Raw genomic sequence first — 27,071 nt, 5'->3', positions numbered from 1 at the left:
TCTTGGTCCTTATTAAGAAAGTTTCGACCTGTGTCAAGGAAGCCTAGTGTGTCTCCTATTCCTTCTTGTAAAGTTTTTATTGTGTCAGCTTTTACCTCGAGGTCTTTGATCCATTTGGAGTTAATTCTAGTGCAGGGTGACAAATAAGGATCCAATTTTATATTTCTGCAGGTGCTTAACCAGTTCTGCCAGCACCACTTATTGAAGAGGCTATCTTTCTTCCATTCTATTTTTTGGCTCCCTTCTCCGAGATTGGGTGGCCATAGGTCTGTGGTTTAATATCTGGGTCCTCAGTTCTATTCCATTGGTCTCCAGGCCTGTTGTTGTGCCAGTATCAAGCTGTTTTGATACTTATAGCTCAGTAATGGAGTCTAAAGTTTGGTATTGAAACTCCTCCTGCGCTGTTCCTTCTACTAAAAAGTGTTTTTGCTATACAGGGTCTTTTATTATTCCATACGAAATGTGAACTACCTCTTCTGTTTCTTTAAAGAATGATATTGGGGTATTGATGGGTATTGCGTTGAATTTGTACATAGCCCTTGGCAAGATTGTCATTTTTACGATGTTGATTCATCCAATCCAAGAGCATGGGAGATTTTTCCATTTCCTCACTTCTGCTTTAATTTCCTTTTTCAAGGTTTTAAAGTTTTCATCAAAAAATCCTTTACATTCTTAGTTAAGATAATTCCTCGGTACTTTATTTTTATTAAGGCTATTGCAAAAGGAGTTGCTGTCCTGATTGTTGTCTCATTCCTCTCACTTTTGGCATAGGCGAAAGCAATTGATTTTTGAAGGTTAATTTTATACCCTGCTACCCTTCTGAAGTTTTGAATCAGCTCAAGAAACTTCGGAGTGGAGTCTATAGGATTCTTTAAATACAGAATCATAAAGCAAGATCCATCATTCTGCTGTCTTCATGAGACACATCTTGCCCAAAAATACAATCATCTTTTGAAAGTGAGAGTTTGAAACAAAATTTATCAGCCCCCATAAACAGGCTGGAGTTGCCATCTTCATATGAGATAAAATAGACTTCAAACTAAAATTAGTGAGAAAAGACAAAGAAAGTTATTACATACTAATATATGGATCTCTCCTCCAGTAGGACATAACTAACATGAATATCTACACACCTAATCCCAGAGCACCGAACTTTCTCAAGCAAACTTTACATTCTTTGAAATCATACATAGATCAAAACACAGTGATTATTGGTGACTTTAATACACCACTCTCACCTATGGTCAAATCATCAAGGCAAAAACTCAACAGAGAAACCCTAGAATTGAACAACTGTTTAGACCAACGAGATCAAACAGGTATCTGCAGATTATTTCAACCCGTAACAACACAATATATGTTTTTTTTAAGCAGCACATGGAACATTTTCCAAAATAGACCACATTTTAGGGCATAAAACAAACCTGGGCAGATTCAGAAACACTGAAATTATTCCCTGCAATCTCTCAGACCACAAGGGCATCAAATTGGAACCAACGAAAACCCTGTAACTCATGGAGATTGAACAACACACTGTTGAATCAACAATGGGTCATCGAAGATATCAGAACAGAAATCCAACATTTTATGAAATTCAACAAAAATGAGCACACAAAATACCAGCTCCTTTGGGACACAGCAAAGACAGTATTCAGAGGAAAGTTTAAACCTCTGAGTCCCTACAATAACAAATTGGAAAAATCGCAAACACTCAATTTAACGTGTCACCTTAAGCGCCTCGAAGAAGAGCAACAAACCACCCCAGATCCCACTAGAAGGAAGCAAATTATTAAAATCAAAGCAGAATTAAATGAATTGGAGTCCAAAAAAACTATAGAAAAAATCAAATCAACAAAACAAGGAGTTGCTTCTTTAAAAAATTAACAAAATTGACAGGCCCTTAGCAAATCTTACCAAATAAAGAAGGGAACATACTGAAATAAACAAAAAGACAGATGAGAATGGTAGTATCAAGACAGAAATTACCAAAATCCAGAATATCATGAGGGAATATTTCTCAAACCTTCATGCCAACAAATTTGAGAATCTAGAAGAAATGGATGAATTCCTAGCCAATATTAACATACCCTCCCTGAACCAAGAAGACCTAAACCAACTAAATAGGCCTATTTCAAGCACTGAAATAAAAATGGCAATAAGAGAACTTCCACCTAAGAAAAGCCCAGGGCCAGATGGATTCACAGCTGAATTCTATAAAGTTTTCAAAACAGAGCTCACACCAATACTCCTCAAGCTCTTCAAAGAAATTGAAAATGAAGGCTCTTTGCCAAACTCATTCTTTGAAGCTTGTATAACCCTCATCCCCAAAACAGACTGAGATTCATCAAAGAAGGAGAACTATAGACCCATTTCCTTGATGAATATTGATGCAAAACTTCTCAACAAAATATTGGCCAACCGTCTACAACAACTCATCAAAAAACTATACACTATGATCAAACAGGATTCATCACAGAGAGACAAAGGTGGTTCAACATATGCAAATCAATTAATATAATTCAACACATCAACAGGAGCAAGGACAAAAATCACATGAATGTCTCATTAGATTGGGAAAAGGCATTTGACAAGATCCAACACCCTTTTATGCTAAAAGCTCTGGAGAAACTAGGAATCCATGTAACATTCCTCAGTATAATAGAGGCAGTCTATGACAAACCCACAGCTAGTATTATACTTAATGGCGAAAAGCTAAAGCCATTCCCTCTAAAATCAGGAACAAGATAAGGATGCCCACTCTCTCCACTCCTCTTTAACATAGTAATAGAATTCCTAGCCAGTGCAATAAGGCAAGAAGCAAGCATAAAGGGGATCCAAATAGGGAACGAGAAAGTAAAACTCTCCCTCTTTGCAGATGACATGATTCTGTATTTAAAGAACTCTATAGACTCCATGCCCAAGCTCCTTGAGCTGATTCAAAACTTTTGAAAGGTAGAAGAGTAGAAAATTAACCCTCAATAATCAACTGCCTTCCTCTATGCCAATAGTGAGAGGAATGAGGCAACAATCAGGAAAGCAACTCCTTTTGCAATAGCCTCAAAGAAAATGAAGTACGTAGGAATTAACTTAATTAGGAATGTAAAGGACCTCTTTGATGAAAAGTTTAAAGCCCTGAAAAAGGAAATTAAAGCAGAACTGAGGAAATGGAAAAACCTCCCATGCTCCTGGATTGGAACAATCAACATCGTGAAAATGACAATATTTTCAGGTAGTCCCATTTATCGTGTCTCCCTCCAATTCTGTTCAGGGATCTTTTCCCTTTGCCTATGAGTTCCAGTGTCTGTACCACTTTATCATGTAGCAGTTTCAGTTTCCACTCTGACATTGAGTTAATGCTTGTGCATGGCGAAAGGCTAGGGTCAATTTTTAGTTTTCTGCATATGGCTGCCCAGTTTTCCCAACACCAATAATTGAATAGACTGTGTTTGTTCCACTGTATATCTTCGGCTCATTTGTCACATACAAGTGGACTATAGGTATGTGGTTCTATTTCTGGGTCTTCTATTCTGTTCCACTGACCTTCTGGTCTGTTTTTGTGCCAATATCTAGCGGGTTTTGTTATTATGGATCTATAGTAGAGTTTAAGTCTGGTTGTAATACCACCTAGAATTGTTTTGGCTATTCTAGGTCTTTTCTTGTTCCATATGAATCCTTGGATTACATCTTCTATTTCAGTAAAAAAATGTCTTTGGCATTTTGATGGGGATTGCATTGAATTTTATATCAATTTTGGCAGTATAGCCATTTTCATTATGTTGGTTCTCCCTATCCATGATCATGGGATGTCTTTCCCTTTCCTAGTGTCTTCTTGAATTTTTTTTCATTATGCTTTTATAGTTGCAAGATCAGGCTTTTAAGCCAGCATCGGCGGGAAAGTCTGTGAGACTCTGATCTCCAATGAACAACTCAGCAATGGCTGGAAATGGCACTGTGGCTCAAGGTGTAGAGCACTGGACTTGAGCCAAAAAGCTCATGGGCAGTGACTAATCCCTGAGTTCAACCACAAGGACAAGCACAAAAAAGGTTAAAAACAGAATGTAACTTGTATTTCACTCTCATCAATAACTTGTCTGATATGCAAAATTTTATTTTAAAATGTCAGTTAAATGCACGTGGTAATATGCTATAGCAGATTCCAGAAGTGACATCAGGACTCACATAGCCTCCCCATAATTAAAAACTATGAACTATGAGGCACACATATCATATGATTTACTTTAGGCCGTTTCATTTGTTTCAAGATATTCTACAGGCCCATGAACTTTCTGTCATGTGAGAGAGTGTATTTAACATTTTTCTAGGTAAATTTGCAAGGAAAGCTCATTTATTATTTTTTTTCCTGATCCAAAACACTAACAGCCAGGTTCTGTTGGTCCACGGTTGCTACCCTAGCTACTCACAAGGAAGAAATCTCACGATTTGCATTTTGAGGTCAGCCACAGTTGGAAATCCCATAAAACTGTTAATTCCACTAAACACACACACACACACACACACACACACACACATATACACACAGAGTCAGAAGTGGGTTGTAGTTCCAGTGATAGGTCACTAGTCTTCTGGAAACAAATTTATGAATAGCAACAAGTCCTGAGGACTGGTACAAACAAATAACTAACTCTCCACACCAACATAAGACGCAACTTTTATTAACCATGAGACAGAGGCTCACATGTGCAATAGTAACATCAGAGCATCTGGCCAGATCTGTAGGTAAAGGCTTTTAAGGTTTTAGATTGAGTAATTCGGTGTATAAGTGACCATTGAAATCAGCATGGAAATAACCACACTCCTTTCAAGGAATAGTTTTATTGTTTTTAAGTGGATGTCAAAGTGTTCACAATTTAGTATGTCACTTTATGTATCTGGGTCCACGTCACACCTTTCATCATTCCACCCCATATCTCTCAACCCTACACATCCCCTGATTGTCCTACTTTCATTTTCACATATAGTGGATAATATTGAATATGCGTACTAAATATCATGAGTATTTTCTCCCTTACAATTCCATCTTCACCCTTCTACACCCTTCCTCTTGGTTTGATCCCCATCCCCAAAACTTCAAGTACAAGCTACTTCATATTTTTTAGGTTACCTAAGAAGTTCATGGCTCACAGACGCAAAGGAACTTAGGCTCAATGATTTCCCTCATTCGTCATAATCAGTAGAAACCTTGGGCTCTACTAGCAGAGATTTGCAATAGAGCAAAATCTTGATACATAAGGACATATAATGTGAAGCTAATTGAAAGGACCTCCAGGATAGTGAAACAAAAGCCATATAATGAATGATTGTTGTCCTTAATGTACTATGTTGTCTCTCATCTCCTTTGCTGTCCCTTGGTTATTTCATATTGGTATAGTATCTCACCTTGTTATCTGATTTATTGAATTTATTTGTATTTGGATATTTGAAATTTGATAGGGAAGGGGGGAAAACCAAGATGGGTGGGGGGTGTGTGGGCGGGAGGGATACGGGTACCAAGACATGTGAAAGGGTATCAATGTATGTGAATTAATGCACCTTCTATCTGGCAAATATCCTGTAACCCTTTTACTAATTACAATAAAAAAGTTGCTCTTAAAAAAAAAAGGAAGAAGTTCATGGCTCATAGAATCACACCATTGCAATCGTCCCCTGTATAGTCCATTGTTTGTCAATACATTTGTTCATAGTCACCTGTGATCCAGCAGGTCTTTATATGTATATTTGTAAAATGATACGCTATTCCACATTGCTCATTTCAATCAACTTCTAGGTACTCATGTTAGACATTCAAATATATTAGAATAGGAGGGGTTGGGCATGTGGCTTTGGGGTAGAATGCTTGCCTAGCAAGTAGGAAGCACTAGGTTGACCGACTGTACCACATACACGGAAGACTCTACAAGTGGTGCTGTGGCTGCAAGTGGTAGAGTGCAAGCTTTGACAACAGAGAGGCTCAGGATAGAGCCTAGGCCCTGAATTCAATCCCCAGGACTATCCAAAAAAAACAAATAATCATGAAAGAAAAAGAAAGAGAGACAGAAAGAAATAGGGAAAGAAAGAAAGAAAGAAAGAAAGAAAGAAAGAAAGAAAGAAAGAAAGAAAGAAAGAAAAGAGAGAAAGAAAATGAACATTATATGGAATGTTTTTGGATCAAAGAACAATAGAGGCTCCTCTTCCAAGATCACTCGAGAAAAATCCACAGAAGTCACCCTGGTTGGTGAAACTCAATCTCATCCAATCTATAAAGAAACACCCATGTATACTTTCTTTATTAATAAAGAAATAGTGACATTTTCTGAAGATATGATCCTTGTAAACGTTCTGGAAAACAGACAATAGGTTTCCCACCCTTAATTCATACAGAGAATTCAGCACTAGAAAATACTGTGCTGAGCTGGCTATCTCTAAGGAAATTTCATTTCTTCATCCTGGTTCTTCTTCCTGTTTTTCTAATTCGCATCCTGGTTCCTCCCTTTTCTTCCTTTCTTCCTTCTTTCCTTCCTTCCTTTCCTTTTCTTTCTTTCTTTCTTTCTTTCTTTCTTTCTTTCTTTCTTTCTTTCTTTCTTTCTTTCTTTCTGTCTTTCTCTCTCTCTCTCTCTCTCTCTCTCTTTCTTTCTTTCTTTCTTTCTTTCTTTCTTCCTTTCTGTGTGTATGATAGCTGAAGGACTTGTATTCAGATTCTGGGAACTTCACTGAGATTTTTCTTCCCTTTCTACCCCTTGAGTCACACCTCTACTTTTGGCTCTTTGATGGTTAATTGGAGATAAGTTTCTCATGGCCTTTGTTGCCTCTGTTGGCTTCGAATTGGGATCCTAAAATCTCAGTGCTTTGAATAGCTAGGAACACAGGTGTGAACCATAGGTACACAAAATAAACTATACTTTAAGAAAACAATCATTCATTATATGGCTTTTTTACTATATCCTGGAGTTCCTTTCATTTTGCGTCAAAATATATGGCCTTATGAATCTAGGTTTTGTTCTATTGTAAATCTCTGCCAGGAGATCCCAAGGTTTCTACTGAGTATTTCTCATCTCTTTTGCTATCCCTTGGTTATCTCATATTGTTACAGTATTTTACCTTGTTAGCTAATATAGTGTATATATGCTTAGTTAGTTATTGGACATCAGATAGGGAACAGGGCAAAAAAGATGAGGGGTGGAAGTGGGGGGAGTGAACAGGGGACCCACACATGATAAAGGGTATAAATGTTTGTGAAGTAATGTACCTTCTATCTGGTGAATATAATGTAACCCTTCTTTTATGTACAATAAAAATATATGAAAAATTAAACAAAACTTTTTTCCAGTTTACAGAACCTAAATGCCTCAAGTGGGATAGCACGGTTCTTGAGAATAAGATGATGAGGGACAGTGCATTGGCCCCAAGTTTAAGCTCCACAGCTGAACAAAAAACACAGCTTTCTCTCTTCAGAATGGATTATGCAGCGCTGAGAGCATGCTTAGGTGGTGCAGTGCTTGCCTAGCATGCACAAAGCTATGGGTTTGATTCTTTGATACCACATTGAAAGAAAAAGGAAGAAGTGGCTATGTCTCAAGTGGTAGAGCACTAGCCTTGAGAAAGCCCAAGGACAGTGCCCCAGTGCTGAGGTCAGGCTCCAGGATTGGTAAAGAAGAAAAGACAAAAAAAGAAAAGGAAAAAGAATCTCACAGAATGTATTCTGTATAGGTGGACATGGAGGATTTCCAGCTGCAGGATCATATGGTGTTGGAGATTTGATGAGATGCCAGAGGACAGGCTGATGACAGGATCTCCTACCATCATGGAACCTGATTTGCAGAACTCACAATTAGAAAAATTAATCCAAAGCTTACAAATCCCAGTCAAGTCATTAACATCGATGAGAGGTAAAAAATAATGTCCCAAACAATAGATTTTATATTTGTCCTCTGGAAAGCAAAGGTTCCAAGTTCTATGCCTAGATGACAGCATCAAAAATATGGCTAATTGGGGCCAGGAATTTGCCCTGGTGATGGACTGTATGCCTAGCATACATGAAAATCTGCATTTGATTCCTCAGTAGAAAAAAAAAGTTGGAAGTGGTGCTGTGGCTCAAGTGATCTTGAGCTCTAGCCTTGACAAAGCCCAAAGACAGTGTCCAAACCCTGTGTTTAAGACCCAGTACTGGCAAAAAATGTGGCAAATTATAGCATATAGAGGAATGCAATTCCAAGGTGTAAGACTTTTGAGTAGTCACCAGACAATTTAACAACAAAAATATTCTGAATATCACTGTCTTGAGTAGGGTTCCATTAGGAGGTACGAGAATGAATGGAAACAAGGAGCCATAGGAGAATGCAGTCATGATAATCCATGTTCATGTGTGTAAAAAATGAAATTTGGATCACAATGTGCACATTGCTGAAAGGGTAGGTGGAAGAGAAGAATGATGGAAGAGATGAATCTGATGAGGATATTTTGTACAAGTGTATGGACTTGCTAATCTGAAATGTGTTTCTACAAGGAAGTTAAGAGAAAAAGTGTTAAAGAGAAAAAGTAGCTTAGTCAAATTATTAAATGATATAGTCTTTAATTATCTATCATCAGTGACTTCTTTGAAATACAAACTATTGTAAAACTCTTTCAGTTAAGTATGTGTGGAGAGGCAAGCACACAAATGATATCAGCACACATTCTCCTCCCTATAATTAAAGAAAATACATTTTACATTGTTGATCTTACATCATATTATTTGTCTCAAACATATTCTCTAAATCAATAAACCTTCGGTAATGTAAGATCGCTTATGTAATCTTTTTCCTACCCAGTCACAAATAATAATCATTTAATGCTTTCTATGAAGAAAAACAGGTTTAGCTGTGTGCCTGTGGTTCACACAGAATATCCAAGAGACTCAGGATCAAAGACCTGAGAATTTCAGTTTCAAAGCCATCTAGGGCTGGAAAGTCCATCAGAATTTGAGCTCCAATTAAAGATACACACGCACACACACACACACACACACACACAAACACACACACAAACACACACACACACACACACACACACACACTACACACACACACAAACCCAGAAGAGCAGTTATGCATGAAGTAGTAGAAGAATAGACCTGAGCAAAAAAGCTCAAGGACAGTGTCCAGACCCTGAGTTCAAGCACCAGCACTGCTTCAAACAAACTAACAAAAAAAACAAAAATAACACCCATCTTACTTTTGTTAGTCAGGATCTAGAGGCTCACCCCTGAAATCTGGGCATCTGGCTGGTCCTGTCTTTAACAAGCACTAGATCGTAGCCTGTGGGGTGGCTCAATCCAGTAATCCTAGCTACCCAAGTGGCTTAGATCTGTGGATTAAGGTCCAAAACCAGCCTGGGCACGAAAGGACTTGAGACTTTTATCTCAAAATTACCTCTAGAAAATGTCAAGTGGGGCTTTGGTCAAAGGTGGGCTTGGACTTAATCTAAAGAGCTCAGGGAACGCACTCACGCTGAGTTCATCCCCTTGAACCACAAAAAAAATCCCTGGAACCTATGTATAAAATAACTAAAAACAACGTGTTAGTCGTAAATCATTTGCCAAGAAATGAGAAAGCCCCAATTTCAAACACCAGTGCTACCAAAACCAAAATAATCTGTTTTTCTCCACTTTTATTGAGGATAAATATCGATGACAGAAACTTCATATCTAAACCACTGTAAAATTCAGATGGACTATCATTTCCAGGCATGTGTCATCTTTGCAAACTAAAACTTTATGCATTTATATCAGTTGAATTCTGACTATTAATATCCTTGACATGGCCAGCAATTTTCTCTAATGCTCCTGTGTCATCCATTATATTGATGAAACCAGACAAATACAAAGAATGTGCACAGACAGGTAGGGATTTACAGGAATTCGGGTTAAATTTTCTTCCAATGCAAAACCATATTCAAATGGATTTCCTACCTCCTGGTGTCAGCTCCTCATTTGAAGAGCCTGATCAGGACACTTTTGAGGTCCCCGTTCCTCAGGCTGTAGATGAAGGGGTTCAGGAAAGGAGTGATCACTGTGTACATCACTGAGGACACAGCACTGCCCCTGGAAGAATGTGAAACAGCTGATTCAACATAAACACCCAATGCTGTCCCAAAGAATAAACACACCACTGACAGGTGAGAGCTACAGGTAGAGAAGGCTTTGTACTTCCCCCCTGATGATGGAATTCTCAGCACCAAAGAAATAATTTATAGTAAGGAAGATTCCCCTGGGGGAAGGGCCAGCAGTAGTTCAAGCCTCTAGTACCATATTGAGTTAGGAGAAAGAACAGTTTCCCATCCATTAGTGCAGTGAATATTTTTATCCCACTGAAAAGAAAATCCAATCCCATGGATAGTCGCTCCTTATTCATCTATAGTCTTTCATCAGGCAGGCAGGAATCTACTTCTGATTCCTCTGGAATTGCCTCTTCTGGTATTATGGCATTTGTAGGGAAAGGGGCAGGCCTGGAAATGTGGTATTGAGTGAAATAAGTCAGGCTCACAGAAACAAAAGGTATTTGTCCTTCTCTAAACCATAGAAATTAAATCTCAATTTTCAGGATATATGAATACACATTGGGTCATGTGGTTCAATGCACACACAAATTGAGTAAAGTGTGGCAGAAAAGGATTCTATAGTTTAACCACATGAATAGGAGGAAGGTGAAACAGCCTGCTCCTTAAAAATACACAGTGTTCCAGGGGCAGGTGGCTCACACTTCTAATCCTAACTATTCCAGAGGCTGAGGTGTGAGATTCACAGATGGAAGCCAGTCTGTGGCAGGGAATTCTGAGAAACCCTTGTTTTCAATTAACTAGCAAAACGCAGGAAGTTAGGAGGAGGCAAAATGAAAGGACCTCCAGGAACTTAGGAAAGTGGTTTGAACCATTTATATGCTGCTACATTTGGTGACCCACAAATGAGAACGGAAAAGCACAGTAGCTATAGAATTCCCCATTACATATACTGGTACACCTAACTTTCAACCCCTACCTGCAAATTCACTGACATACATTTTCCAGACTCCTTGTGTGTAAGGTTTTACAAGAGCATCCTCACCACCTCTGATGCCCAAACCATCCTACCTGTCTTCATGCTGCAGAGAAGACACCCCTTCACCACCCATCCCACCCCTCTCTACTGTTTAAGCTGCTTCCCTCTTCATCTATGGCCCAGGTAGACAGATCTGAGCACCCCAGATCTGGTGTCCAGCATAAGTCCAGCCTCTGTCCTCAGGAAGGAAGTGAAGACACAGAAAGAGCAGAGACGGTGTTGATGAGGGGATAGATATAGGACCAGTGTCCTGGAGACAGGGGAGGGACGGTTCATCCTTGGCTTCTACATGGCCTTGAAGGATTAATACCCGGAGGTCACAATTAACCAAACTGTGTGTATTAATAAGTCCAGTCTCTGGACATTTCCAACACAGGGATGGCAGAATCATGAAAACAATAAATGACATGTGTCCAGAAGTGTGGCCTAGTGTAGTGTCCTCACCTATTATGCACAGAACCCTACATTCAATTCCCTTGAAACTCATAAACAGAAAAAAAAACAGAAGTTGTGCTGTGACTCAAGTGGAAGAATAGTGTCATTGAGAAAAATGTGCTCAAAGAAAATGCCCAGGCCCTGAGCTCAAGACCCTTGACTGGCAAAAAAAGAATACGATTTTTTAAAAATATTTTTATTGTATTTAATAAAAGGGTTACATGATATTTGCCAGATAGAAGGTGCACTAATTCACATACATTGATACCTTTCCACATGTGTTGGTCCCCATTGCCCTCCCCCCAACCCCCCTCTTGGTTTTCTCCCCTTCCCTGTCCAATTTCAAGTAACCAAATACAAATGTATCCAATACATCAGATAACAAAGTGAGATATTGTGACAATATGAGATAACAAAGGAACAGCAAAAAAGATGAGAGATAACATAGCACCTTAAGTACAGCAATCATTCCTTATATGGCTTTTGTTTCAATATCCTAGGGGGTCCAATCAATTAGCTTCATACTATATGGCCTGTTGTATCAAGTTTTTGCTCTATTGCAAATCTTTGCTATTAGAGCCCAAGGTTTCTACTGGTTATGATGAATGAGGGAAACCATGAGCCTAAGTTCCTTTGAGTCTGGTTTACTTCACTTAATATGATTTTTTCTAAGTATTTCCATTTCCTAACAAATGGGGCGATGTAGTTTTTTCTGACAGCAGCATAGAATTCCATTGTGTACAAATATGACATCTTGTGGATCCATTCATCAACTGAGGGACATCTAGGTTGGTTCCATATCTTTGCTACGGTGAATAAAGCTGCAATGAACATTGATGTGCTAGTGGATATAGAATGCCCTAGTTTCTGGATGATTGGGTAAATGCCAAGTAGTGGAATTGCTGGGTCATAGGGGAGCTCTATGTTTAGCCTTTTGAGGCACTGCCACACTGCTTTCCATAGTGGTTGAATGAGTTTGCACTCCCACCAACAGTGTAGTAGTGATCCCTCCTGGCCACATCCCCTCCAGCATATGTTGTTATTAGTTTTCCTGATCCTGGCCATTGTAACTGGAGTGAGGTGGAACCTTAGAGTTGTTTTGATTTGCATTTCTTTTATGACCAGAGATGTTGAGCATTTCTTCATGGGTCTATAGGCCATTTTTGTTTCTTGTTCACAGAAGATTGGCCCATTTTTTTAATGGAATGGTTGTCACTTTGGAGATTAGTTTTGGAGTGATTCAATTTTTTGAGTTGTTGATACATTTTACACATGAGGCCTTTGTCCGTTGTATGGTTGGTGAAGATCTTCTCCCACTCTGTAGGACTCCTAACTAGTTTACTAGCTATGTCCTTTGCCATACAAAAGCTCTGCAGTTTAATTCAGCCCCACTTATCCAGCCTTTGTCTGATTTGTTTTGATTCTTGGTCTTTGTTAAGAAAGTTTCGACCTGTGCCAAGATGCCTAGTGTATCTCCTACTCCTTCTTGTAAAGTTTTTAGTGTCTGAGCTTTTACCTCCAGGTCTTGATCTATTTGGAGTTAATTCTAGTGCAGAGTGACAAAGAAGGATTCATCTTTAGTTTTCTGCATGTGCTTAACCAGTTCTGCCAGCACAACATGTTGAAGAGGCTGTCTTTCTTACATTCTATTTTTTTGGCTCCCTTGTACAAGATTAGGTGGCCATAGGTCTGTGGTTTAATATCTGGGTCCTCAGTTCTATTCCATTGGTCTTCAGGCTTGTTCTTGTGCTAGTACCAAGCTGTTTTGATAATTATAGCCCTGTAATAGAGTCTAAAGTTTGGAAATGAAATTCCTCCAGCGCTGTTCTTTCTGCTAAGAAGTGTTTTTCCTATACGCAGTCGTTCATTATTCCATATGAAATTTTGGATTGTCTCTTCTATTTCTTTAAAGAATGCCATTGGGATATTGATTGGTATTGCGTTGAATTTGTAGATAGCCCTTGGCAATATTGCCATTTTCACGATGTTGATTCTTCCAAACCAGGAGCATGGGAGGTTTTAACATACCCACACTGAACCAAGAAGAACTGACCCAACTAAATACTCCTATTTCAAACTCTGAAATAGAAATGGCAATTAGAGAACTTCCACCTAAGAAAAACCCAGGGCCAGATGGATTCATAGTGGAATTCTATAAGGTCTTCAAAGCAGCGCTCACACCAATACTCCTCAAGCTCTTCAACGAAATTGAAAATGAAGGTTCCTTACCAAACTCATTCTATGATGCCAGTATAACCTTCATCCCCAAACCAGACAGAGATTCATCAAAGAAAGAGAACTATAGACCTATTTCTTTGATGAACATCGATGCAAAACTTCTCAACAAAATACTGGCCAACTGTCTAAAATAACTTATCAAAAAAATTATACACTATGATCAAACTGGATTCATCACAGGGAGGCAAAGCTGGCTCAACATATGCAAATCAATTTATATATTTCACCACATCAACAGGAGCAAGGAAAAAAATTACATGATTGTATCAATAGATGTGGAAAAGGCATTTGACAAGATCCAACACCCCTTTATGTTAAAAGCTCTGGATAAACTAGGAATCCATGGAACATTCCTCAATGTAATAAAGGCTGTGTATGACAAACTAACTGCTAGTATTACACTTAATGGTGAAAATCTAAAGCCATTCCCTCTCAAATCAGGAACGAGACAAGGATGCCCACTCTCTCCCCTCCTCTTTAACATAGTATTAGAATTCCTAGCCAATGCACTAAGGCAAGAAGCAAGCATAAAGGGGATCCAAATAGGGAAAGAGGAAGTAAAATAATCCCTCTTTGCAGATGATATGAGTCTGTATTTAAATAATCCTATAGACTCTACTCCTAAGCTCCTTGAGCTGATTCAAAACTTTGGAAATTTAGCAGGCTATAAAATTAACCCTCAAAAATCAACTGCCTTCCTCCACGCCAACAGTGAAAGGAACGAGGCAACAATCAGGAAAGCAACTCCTTTTGCAATAGCTTCAAAGAAAATAAAGTACCTAGGAATTAGCTTAACTAAGAATGTAAAGGACCTTTCTGATGAAAACTTTAAAACCCTGAAAAAAGAAATTAAAGCAGAACTAAGAATAGGATTTTAAGTAGTTGTGTACTGGTTTCTTCATTACCATATTAGTATTAATTTGTTGTACCAAGAGGTTACATTTAAAGATATCAGTTTATGAGTACAATATATTTTGGTTGTTGACACCCTTTCTGTCTCCCCAACTGTTCCAACTTCGACAATATCTTCAATATTCTATTTTTTAAAAAAGATAAACAATTGAATTACAATAAAGTAATTGTCCAAGGAGTTTCCACTCAATAAAACATTTGATGAACACAATGCATCTTGATCCTCATCAACACTTTCATTCTCCTTCATTCTACCCAAATTCCCCTCCCTTAAATTGTCTTCATTTTGAAGGGTATGTATAAAATCTTTAATAACATTTCTCCCCTTCTGTCTTCATTCTTCTACCATCCTCTGTCCTACCCTTTAGATTTCCATTACCCCATTTTCTGATACTCAGAAACATAATGATAAATTCTTCATTTTGTAGAAATAAATAGGGGGTTTTCTAAAGACATATGACACTGTCCTTCTACTATAATATGAATATGTGCTCTCAAGTTTGACCTTAATATGGGGGAGAAGTCAAAGCTTTGTGTTGTATGATTTCTCGCAGTGAAATGGAAAGAAGCAGATGGGTCATTAAAAAGTTAGGAGTGAGGAGAGAGTGAAGGCACGAGTAGGGAAGGTGACATTTTTGGAGAAGTGATATTGATGGAGATATATTATATTCAAAAACCGCTTTGATGACTGTCAAATCCTTAGTACAACTACTTATAATAATAATAATAATAATAATAGGGATAAAAGAACTTGTCAGTGGCTGAAGATGGTGGCAGTTCAGTGTGAGTCTTTCTGTGCTCTCTCCAAGATACCAGGTCTAGAATCATAGGTGAAAGTTCATACCCAAAGATCATCATTAAATAAGCTTTAGCACCACAGCGATCTCAGGCAGAGTGGAAAAATCAGAAAACTGAAGCAAGAAGACAGTGGGGAGCGCTGCCAGCTACTCAGAGCCAACACGGAGAGAAAGGCTTTCTCCTTAACCTGAGCACACAGCTCTTCTTGGCAGCACAGACCAGTGCCAGACAGAGCCAGACAGAGCCTGCACAAGCCCAGAGCCATCACCCAGCCGTGTCGTGGAACTGCGAGCTTCATGGAACCAGTGAGGAGCACAGAGAATATCTATATATTTTCTATAAACCTATTTTAACCATTTGTATTTTTATAATTGTATTCATTTGTATGTTTATACTTGTGTTTCCTTAACTTGCCTTTCTGCTTTTGTCTATCTGCTTGCTAAAACCCTGAGAAATGCAACTGCTCTCCTTGTGGGTAATCTACAACCACCCATTTGTCCTTGGTTCCCAGACTGAGCTACACTGTATTAAGGAGTATACACATTCCAAACCGGGAGCTAGAGATAGGAGCCATCTGTTACCTACAAGGTCGGACTTTCGAGGGCCAGCAAACCAGTGCAAATGTCAACCAATCACAAGTCCGTTACCATGGAGATCCCCCTATACTCATATCTGGCATAAAATGACAGCCTGCTAGACTGCCCAATGATTAGCCATGACCTCTTTCCTGCTTTGTATTGCACCAATCATTTAATGGAATTATAGGATAAATTTCCCGCGTGGTGTATTGATTTGTTGCTATTACTTGCTGGGGCCTTCCCCCTACCTAAAAATGTATAAAAGGGGCTGTAATCTTGTGCTCAGGGGCTCTGGTTTGCACTCGACTGTCAGTGCGCAGAGACCCGTGCTCGGGCTCGTCAATAAACGACTCATTGCAATTTGCATTGACCTTTGGTCTCTGGCTAAGGGGGGGGCTTCACATTTCTCTGCACAACACCAGAAAACCCATCAATTTTTCCATAGAAAGACATTGGGAAGGGATCCTCTTCTCCACCAGCCTAGAGCAGCGCCATCGTGACTGCTGGCAAAGACCCACCCAAAACAACTGTAGTCTGAGAAGAGGTGCTGGCAGCGCCATCATTCAAAAGGGCAAATGTATTCCCAGAGGCAGCTTGGCCGGATGTCTGGTCCTGGCGCTATCAGAAGTCCTGGGCATGTCCGCTGTCCTGGTAAACAAAGGCTCTCATGAAGCCACTGTTTTGTTTTTTGTTTCCTGCCCAATCAACAAACTGATCAGAAAAACTGCAAAGCCAAATCGCAAGAGAAAAAATTTTTTGAAGGGTTTGGATCCCGAATTTAGTGGAGATACAAGTTTCCTATCCTGTGCCCCACAAAAAGGCAAACTGAAGATTAAATTTCTTTTTGTTTACCAGAAGTGCGTCCCCACCCAGGGGGAGGAACATCCGCTAGCATCGTGGGCTGGTGTCCAGCTAAGCTGCCTCTGGAAAAACCTTTGCCCTTTTGAATGATGGCACTGCCAGCACCACTTCTCAGGCTCCAGTTGTTTTGGTCGGGTCTTTACCAGCAGTCAAGATGGTGCTGCTTTCAGGTGGTGGGGGAAGGGATTCCTTCCCAATGCCGTTCCATGGAGGTATTCACAATTTGATGGGTTTTCTGGTTTCGTGAAGCTGACAGGTCCGTGACACACTGGGTGACAGTTCTGGCCTTGCGCAGGCTTGGTCTGCCTCTTTCTGAAGCCAGCAGGTCTGAGCTGCCGAGAAGTGCTGTCTGCTTAGGTTCAGGAGAAAGGATTTGTCTTCACAGTGGCTCCAAGCAGGTGGGTCTGCTCCATGCCATCTTCTTGTGCTGGTTTTCTGCCTTTTTCTCTCTGACTTAGATCTCTGTGGTGCTAAAGCTAACTTAGGATCGATCTTGTGGTATGAACTTTCAGCTACGATGCCAGAACTGGTATCTTGGAGAGAGCACAGACTCAACACTGAACCGCCGCCATATTCTGCCAACGACAAGTTCTTTTATCCCTATTATTATTTTTAACTAGTTGTACTAAGGATTTGACAGTTACCAAAGCAGTTTTTGAATATAATATATCTCGATTAAAGTCACTCCTCCCATATTATCACCTTCCCCTACTCACCCCTTCACTCACTCTTCATGATTTTGTGGGATATACATTGGATGCATGTCTGCATTCTCCCCATCTTCTTCTCCTCATCTATCAGTAGACACCACATAAACGCTGTCACTACCCACTGCCTGATGTTAATTTCTCTGAACCTAGATTTTGCCTTTCTATCAAATTACACCATTTGAGATCTTCTTGAATCCTCCATATATCAGTGAATACATTTGTATACAAGATCATACCACCTGATGTATTTACTAAGGAGTTTGTGAGCTAAATGTACCTTCCACATACAAGGGAAAACATGGATCCTGTATCTCTCTGAGTCTAACTTACTTCCTTTAACATAATTTTTTTCCAGGACTTTCCACTTCTTTCCCAGTGATAAAATACTATCCTCACCAATGGATGACTAGAATTTTACTATGTCTAGATATGACATTTCTTGGCTCCATTGACCCAATGAGGATGCTCTGGGCTGATTCCATCCATGTTTGATAAACTACCAACAGCAGAATCCTCACATCCTTCATATAGTTTGTTTTTCTCTCTTCCATGGTGCTGTCCTCCCATATGGCTGCCCAGTTCCACATTGTAATGGGGAATCTGTGCCCCTAAGAATCCTCACATCTCTAGGGCCTCTGTGCACTTGTTGCTTTATGTTTCTGATCCTCAGGATCATTCCACGGGGTGCAAGTTCAATGCATTCCCCATACATATGCTATAGTGAATCCTGGGACTCTTCTACATCATATGGGACCATCCTAATCCATTGAAGAAATGTCGCCTGGGGAACCAGCTGGGCTGGGGCTGTTGCAATGCAGGGATGAAGGGCTTGAAGTTTGAATGTTAGGTAGAATTGGAGACACAAGCTCAGAGCTGGTGATTAGTTATATTTTTGGTGTGTTTGGTCCAAGTCTCTGAGGACGTACTGTTGTTAACAGATGAAGAGGAGAAAGGAGAGAACTCAAACCTACTTCTTAGTGAAGAAAGAATATTTACAGAAGGGAATTGTCCTCCTCCTTTAGGAAGAATGAGCTTCCATCATTTGTGAAGAAATAAATTTCGAGGACAAAATTCAAATGAAGTCAAGCCAGACCCAGAGATGCTAAGGATGCATATTTTCTCTCATATGTGGTAGTTAGATCTACTTTATAATTATGTTCATGTGGGGTAATTTGCAAAGGTACCCAATTTATACCGTAAACCGCGCTATGTTCAGGGAGGGAGTTCAAATGGTGTCATTCCTTAGAAAACTCACTCTCAGTCCACAAGAATGAATGCCAGGAAGCTGGAAACTCTTGTAGGCTTAGAGCAATAAAATTTATAAAACTAATGTGAGGAAAATAGAGAAATTGATGTCTAGAGATGAAGATGTCAAACACAGTTCATAGCTATGTTCTCAAGACAAGGGAAAACCAATGTATCAACTGAAATATGATCTATTTAGGATAGAGTTTAAATGGTGTAATTCATTAGAACTCCCAAAATACCGGCCAATAAAATGATTATCAGAAAATAGCGTACTGGATATAGTATGACGCTAAATGAAAGGGCCTCTAGGATGTAGAAACAAAAGCCATATGAGTGATTGTTGTCCTTGATGTACTATGTTATCTCTCATCTCTTGCTGTCCCTTGGTTATCTCATATTGTTACAGTATCTCACTTTGTTATCTGATATATTAAATATATTTGTAATTGGTTATTTGAAATTGTATAGGGAAGGGAGGAAAACAAGATGCGGAGTGGGGGTAACGGGAGGGAAATGGGGACAAAGACATGAGAAAGGGTATCAATGTGTGTGAATTAATGCACCTTCTATCTGGTGAATATAATGTAACCCTTCCATTAACTACAATAAAAATATGACAAAAAAGAAAATAACATACTGGAAATGTAGAGGATAAGACAGAGGATAGTATACTGAAGTGAGAAGGGAGAAATGTTATTAAAAATTCCATACATACCCTACAAAATTAAGACAATTGAAGGTAGGGGAGTTTGGGTAGAATGAAGTAGAATGAAAGTGGTGATATGGATCAAGACACACTGTGTTCACCAACTGCTCTATTGAGTGTCAACTTCTTGGTACAAATACATTAATGTAATTCAAATACTTATTTAAAAAATAGAATATTGAAGATATTATTGAGGTTGGGAGAGTTGGTGAAACAGAAAGAGTGTAAACAACCAAAATTCATTTTTCTCACAAACTGATATGTTGAACTGTAACATCTTGGTACAACACATTAATAATAATCATGATAATAAAGAAATCAGTGCACAACTACTTAAAAAGCTTTTCTTTTTTTTTTTGTCAGTCTGGGTGCTTGAACTCAGAGCCTGGGCATTGTCCTTGGACACATTTTGCTCAAGGCTAGTGCTCTGCCACTTGAGTCACAGCACCACTTCTGGATTTTTCTCTGTACATGATGCCAGGGAATCGAGCATAGAGCTCTGTGCACGCTAGGCGAAAACGCTACCCTAGGCCACACTCCCGGCCACGAGTCATGGAAATTTTTTATGATTCTGTCATCCCTGTGTTTGAAATGTCCAGAGACTTGGCTTGTTAATACACACAGGTTGGTTAATTGTGACCTGTGGATATTAATCCTCCAAGGCCATATAAAAGTCAAGGATGAGCCTTCCCTCCCCTGTCTCCAGGACACTGGTCCTATATCTGTCTCCTCATCACCACCATCTCTGCTCCTTCTGTGTCTTCATCACTTTTCTGAGGAGAGAGGCTGGATTTGTGCTGGGCAACAGATCTGGGGTCCTCATATCTGTCTACCTGGGCCATAGCTGAAGAGAGAAGCAGCTTAAACAACTGAGTGGGGCAGAATAAGTGGTGAAGGACTTGGAGACAAAGTGTATGTCCTCAGTGAATGTGCAGGTAGGGGTTGAAGGTTAGGGGTACCAGTGTATGTAATGAAGAATTCTTTACCTACTGTACTTTTCATCCTCATTTGTGGCTCACCAAATGTAGTAGGATATAAATGTTCAAACCAGTTTCCAAAATTCTTCTAAAGGCTGTCTGAAAGGAGGAGGGGGAGGAGGAAGAAGAGAAGAAGGAGAAATAGGATATAAAATGCATTATTTCCCAAACATTGATACCCTTTCTCACGTTTTTGTGCCCTTTTGCCTCTCCCTACCCGCTCCCTCCATCTTGTTTTCCCCCTTCCCTATCCAATTTCAAATAAACAAATAAATGTATATGCAATATAACAGATAACAAGGTAACATAATGTAACAATATGAGAATAACCAAGGGACAATAAAAGAGATGAGAAATAATCTAGGACACTAAGAACAACAATTACATATCGTATGGCTCTTGTTTCCATATCCTGGAGGTCTTCTCATTTAGCCTCCAGCTCCTAACTTCCTGATTTTTGCTAGTTAATTCAAAACAAGATATGCTCAGAATTCCCTGCCCCAGACTGGCTTCCACCTGTGAATCTCAGACATCAGCCTCTGGAGTAGTTAGAACTCTGAGCCACCTGGCCCTGGAACACTGTATATTTTTAAGGAGTAGGCTGTTTCATCTTCCTCCTATTCATGTGGTTAACCTATACCTTACTTGATGAGAGTTTTTCCATCAGAATCCTTTCCTGCCACACTTTACTCAATTTGTGTGTGCATTGATACACATGATTCTATGTGTATTCATACATTGTGAAAATTGAGATTTAATTTTTATGTTTTATAAAAGGATACATGTCCTTTGTTTCTCTGAACCTGACTTATTTCACTCAATATCACATTTCCAGTCTTACTCATTTCCCTACAAATGCCATAGTACAAGAAGAGGAAAGTCGAGAGGAACCAGAAGTAGATTTGTGCCTGCATGCTGTCACAGTGGAGATAAATAAGGAGTGACTGTTCCTGGGATTGGATTTTCTTTTCAGTGTGATAAAAATACTCACTGCACTAATGGATGGGAAACTGCTTTGTTCTCCTAACTCAATAAAATTGCTCTAGTGGCTTGACCTACTGCTGGCCCTTCCCCCAGGGGAATCTTCCTGAAATCCTCCAGCCCAGATTACAACAAAGAATCTTAATCTACACATGAAAGCCCACTCTCCAGCCCTCTCAGTAGATGGGCTTCCTAGAGTCTAGGGCAGGGCACTGGCCCCAAAAGTAGGCTCCTAGTCAGAGATATGCATCAAAAATGTGTAAATTCTTGGATCTCCCCTGCTGCCCTGGAACCTGTTCCCCCACACTACATTACAAGGATGGGCTGTACTGTCAGGAGACCTTGCCAGCCTTTATCTTCTTGGCTTTCCAACACAACTGCATGTCACTGGGGCACATATGGAGACAAAGGCCTCAGGAACAAGGCATCCGAGATTGAGAAGATTCTAGAAGTAGAGAATTGCCACAATTCACAAACACTAGTATACTGTACTGCATAGATGGTGCAAAATTCAAGCTTGTAAAGGTGGTGCAAAATTCAGGCTTGTAAATACTTGACTTTCAAGTAATTAGAGCTGACAATTCCTGGATATGTGTTTTATTTTCTATCAAGATGTTTTTGTTTTTGAGCAGTTGTCCAGATGATAAAGAAGCACAAATTCTAACACTCGTTTCAGATTTTCTTCTGTGAGAATCTCAGAGGATCCAAAATTACAACCCATGCTCTTTGGACTCTTCCTGTCCATGTATTTGACCACCTTACTGGGAAATCTGCTCATCGTCCTGGCCATCAGCTCAGACCCCCACCTCCACACCCCCCATGTACTTCTTCCTCTCCATCCTCTCCTTGGATGACATCTGCTTCATCTCCACCACTGTACCCAAAATGCTGGTGAAACTCCTAAATCACAGCAGAGCCATTTCCTGTGCAGGCTGCCTCACACAGATGTGTCTCTTCACCATTTTTGGCTGCATAGATGCTATGCTTCTTACTGTGATGGCCTATGACTGGTTTGTGGCCATCTGTCACCCCCTGAATTACCCTCTTCTCATAAACCCTAGTCTCTGTGTCTCCTTGGTTCTGCTGTCATTTGTCACCAGCTTCTTGGAAAGACAGCTGCATGTGTGGATGGCACTGCAGATGACCGATTTCAAAGAATTGACAATCCCAAGTTTCTTCTGTGACCCTTCTCAAGACCTGGATCTTTCCTGTAAGCACACATTCACAAATGGTATCTTCAAATATGTTGTTGCTACCATATATGGATTTCCTCCAATCTTTGGAATCCTTTTCCCTTACTATAAAATTATTTTTTCAGTTCTGTGAATTCCATCATCAGGTGGTTAGTACAAATCCTTCTCCACCTGTGGCTCTCACCTGTCAGATGTGTGTTTATTCTTTGGGACAGGATTGGGAGTTTATTTTGCATCCGCGGTGTCACATTCTCCCCAGGGCAGCGCTGTGTCCTCAGTGATGTACACAGTGGTCACTCCTTTCCTGAACCCCTTCATCTGCAGCCTGAGGAACAGGGAACTCAAAAGAGCCCTGAGCAGGTTGTACAAGCCAGGAGCTGACATCAGGAGGTAGGAAATACATCTGTAATATGGTTTTGCAGAAGGAAGAATAGTTGACCCTCAGTCCTGTAAATCCTCCCTCTCTGAACACATTATTTGTATTGTCTGGTTTCATTAGTATCATTCATGACACATGAATACTGGAGAAAGTTGCTGGCTAGGTCAAGGTGTTTCTTGAAGTAGGGGTTCCATTTTTTGTTTTTTCATATATTTTTATTGTAATTAATAGAAGGGTTACATTATATTCACCCGATAGAAGGTACATTACTTCACAAATATTGATACCCTTTCTCATGACATGGTCCCCCTTTCCCTTCCCCCTCTCCCCGCTCCTCTTGATTTCCCCCTTCCCTCTCCTATTTCAAATAACCAATTAAGCACATATAAGATATATCAGATAACGAGGTGAAATATTGTAACAATATGAAATAACCAAGGGACAGCAAAAGAGATGAGAGATAACAGTATATTAAGGACAATAATAACTCATTATATGGCTTTTGTTTTCTTATCCTGGAGGTCCTTACATTTAGTGTCATACTATTTGGCCTAATGTCTCCAGATTTTGTTCTATTGTAAATCTCTTCTAGGAGAGCCCAAGTTTTCTACTGATTATGACAAATGAGGGAAACCATTGAGCCTATGTTCCTTTGAGTGTGGCTTACTTCACTTAATATAGTTTTGTAATGCAAAAATTTTAAATTTATATAGGCAGCACATGTCTGGAGATGGTTGCCCAACAAACTGAATTTTACAGTGGTTGAGATGTGAATTTTCTATCATGGATAAATTATCTCAATCAAAGTGCGCAAAAGGAGATCTTTTTTTATTTTGGTAGCACTGGTACTTGAACGCAGGGCTTTCTTCTTTCTTGGCAAATGATGTACAACCATATTTTTTGTTTGTTTGTAGTCATTTTGTAGAAAGGATTTAGGGGTTATTAATGCACAGGTATGTTCAAATGCTCATATCTCATGGTCAGCCTCTAGCTTCTAACTAATGAAAGCAAGGTGGGTACTTTTTGCTGTTGTTAGCTTGCTTGTTTGCTTGTTCATTTGTACCTGTCCTTGGGCTTGAACTCAGGGCCTGGACACTTTCCCTGAGCTTTTTTGCTCCAGGCTATTATTCTCCTACTTCAGACATAGCTCGACCTCTTGCTGTCTCTGTGTGTATGAGTATGTGTGGTGTGTGTGTGTGTTTAATTGGATATAAAATTCTAATGGACTTCCCAGCCATGGATGGCTTTGAAATGAAATTCCCATGTCTATGTTTCCTGAGTGTCTAGGATTCTGGGTGTGAAGCACAGGCACACAGGGAAAGCAATAAATGAACATTACTTTTGACTTGGTAGGAAAATGAATACATAAGCTATTTTACATTGCTGAAGGTTTATTGATTTAGAGAACATGGTTGAGACAAATCAAATGATGTAAGATAAATAATGTAAAAGGCGTGGCTCATCATGTATTTTTACTTATGGAGAGATGAATGTGTTTTGGTGTCACTTGTGTGCTTGGCTCTCCACATATACTTAATTGAAACAGTTTAACAAAAGTTTGTATTTCACAGAAAACACTGATCGTATATCATTTAATAATTTGACTAAGCTACTTTCTCTCTTTAACACTTTTTATCTTAATTTACTTGCAGCAACAGATTTCAGATTAACATGTCCCTGTACTTGTATAATGTATGTTCATCTGAGTCATCTGTTCCATCATTCTCCTCTTCCACCTGCCTTATCACCAACAGACACATTATTATCCAGATTTCTTTTTTAAACAAATAAACAGTGAGTATTATCACGGCATTCTCCTTTGGTTCCTTGTTTCCATTCGTTCCACTACTTCCTAATGGAACTCCACTCAAGATACTGATATTCAGGACATTTCTGTTGTTAAATTGTCTGGGGACTATTTGATAGACTTAAAACTTGGAATTAAATTCCTGCATATGCTGTAATTAGCCATATTTTTTTGCTACTCCTGGGGTTGGAACACAGAGTCTGGAAAATGTCCTTGGGCTTTCTCAAGGATGCAGCTCAAGGCCACATGAGCCACAGCACCATTTACAGCTTTTTCTGTGTATGTGGTACCGAGGAATACAATCATAGCTTTGTGAATGCTAGACAAACAGTACATAAACGGGCCAAATTCCTGGACCTTATTAGCCATATTTTATTTTTTTATTTTATTTTATTTTTATTTTTTATTGTAATTAATAAAAGTGTTACATGATATTTACCAGATAAAAGGTGCATTAATTCACATATATTGATACCCTTTCCCATGTCTTGGTCCCCATTACCTTCCCCTCCACCCCCCCTGTCTTGGATTTCCCCCCTTCCCTATCCAATTTCAAATAACCATATACAAGTAAATCCAATATATCAGAGAAGAAAGTGAGATACTGTAACAATATGAGATATCCAAGGGACAGCAAAAGAGATGAAAGATAACATAGTACATTAAGGACAAACATCATTCTTTGTATGGCTTTTGTTTCAATATCCTGGAGATCTTTTCAATTAGCTTCATACTATATGGCCTTATATATCGAGGTTTTGCTCTATTGCAGATCTCTGCTAGTAGAGCCCAAGGTTTCTACTGATTATGACAAATGAGGGGAAAAATTGAGCTTAACTTCCTTTGAGTCTGGCTTACTTCACTTAATATGATTTTTTCTAAGACTTTCCATTTCCTAACAAATGGGGCGATGTCATTTTTTCTGACAGCAGCATAGAATTCCATTATGTACAAATACCACAACTTGTTTATGCACTCATCAACTGAAGGACATCTAGGTTGGTTCCATATTTTTGCATTAGCCATATTTTCGAGGCTGTCATCTAGGCATAGAAATTGGAAGCTTTGCTGTCCAGAGGACACCGCTAAAATCTATTGTATTGGACATTCTTTCCCCCATCCATGTTAGTGAGTTCATTGAGATTTGTAAGCTTTGGATCAATTTTCTAATTGGGCATCTGTCTCATTTCTCTCAGAGTTCCAGGAAGAGAATACCTTATTTAGGGCATTATAGACTGATCAAAAAACAGAGCCTCATGGGTCACAGCTAGAAACCAGTATAGGAAGTGCAATAATCAGATAGATGATTGAAAAAGAACAAACACAGTAACTAAATGTCAAACACCATTGCCTACATGCCAGGAATCATTTGCTACACTGTCAGCAAATTCCTCAATTCCTGAAATTACTTCAGGAAGAAGAAGATATCATATTGGGAATCTTGATTTATTTATATGTAGGAGACTGAAGACTTCATGTTTTTTTAAGTATAATTCAGTCCCAGCCCTTGTGTCTCATACCTGGAATCCTAGCTACTTAACTGGCTGAGTTCTATAGAGAGAGGTTCAAAACCAGCATGGGCAGCAAAGACCTGTGAGCTCTCATCTCCAATTAACTACCAGGGAGCCAAAAGTGGAGTTTCTTCCTAAAATGTTCAAGTTTTCCTTTGGGCAGGAAAGCCCCTCAAGACCTGTACCCAGGCCTAGAGTCAAAATCCTAGGACGCACATGAACACACACACACACACACACACACACACACACACACACACACACACACAGAGGGCAGGGGGAGAGAGCAGACAGACAGACAGACAGACAGACAGACAGACAGACAGACAGAAAGACAGACAGAAAACAAAACAAGGATGCAGAATCTTCTGGGAAACTGCAGGCACATTGGATCAAAATGAAGTTCAAAGATTTAAAAAAAATCACTGCTGTGAACTACCCTGCAATGCAGAATAATCTGTATTTTCTCTGATCAGAAAACACTGCCTATAATGTTCTAACATATTTGAGTATCTACAATGAATACAAAAATGGTAATAAATGAGACAAAAATCTAGGATGATTGTGTTTGTCAGAAATGAAAAGTGTGGGACAGAATGTCGATACCAACTATGTGTATTTGAGTTCAAAATGATTGTGGAATTCTGACTTCTTCATTAAGTATTGCTC

At 39.4% G+C, this 27,071-nt stretch overlaps 1 pseudogene; it reads right to left on the bottom strand.

Annotated features, from left to right (window-relative positions):
• Nucleotides 1–9,960: 9,960 nt before the first annotated feature.
• LOC150068196 (olfactory receptor 7E178-like) overlaps nucleotides 9,961–27,071 on the bottom strand; it is a 51,974-nt pseudogene continuing 34,863 nt past the window's right edge.

The sequence above is a fragment of the Megascapheus bottae genome, chromosome 1, assembly GCF_031878675.1.
Source record: "Megascapheus bottae isolate mThoBot1 chromosome 1, mThoBot2.hap1, whole genome shotgun sequence".
Taxonomy (NCBI): Eukaryota; Metazoa; Chordata; class Mammalia; order Rodentia; family Geomyidae; genus Megascapheus; species Megascapheus bottae.
The sequence above is the reverse complement of the archived record's forward strand: the minus strand, read 5'-3'. Positions and strand labels throughout refer to the sequence as shown.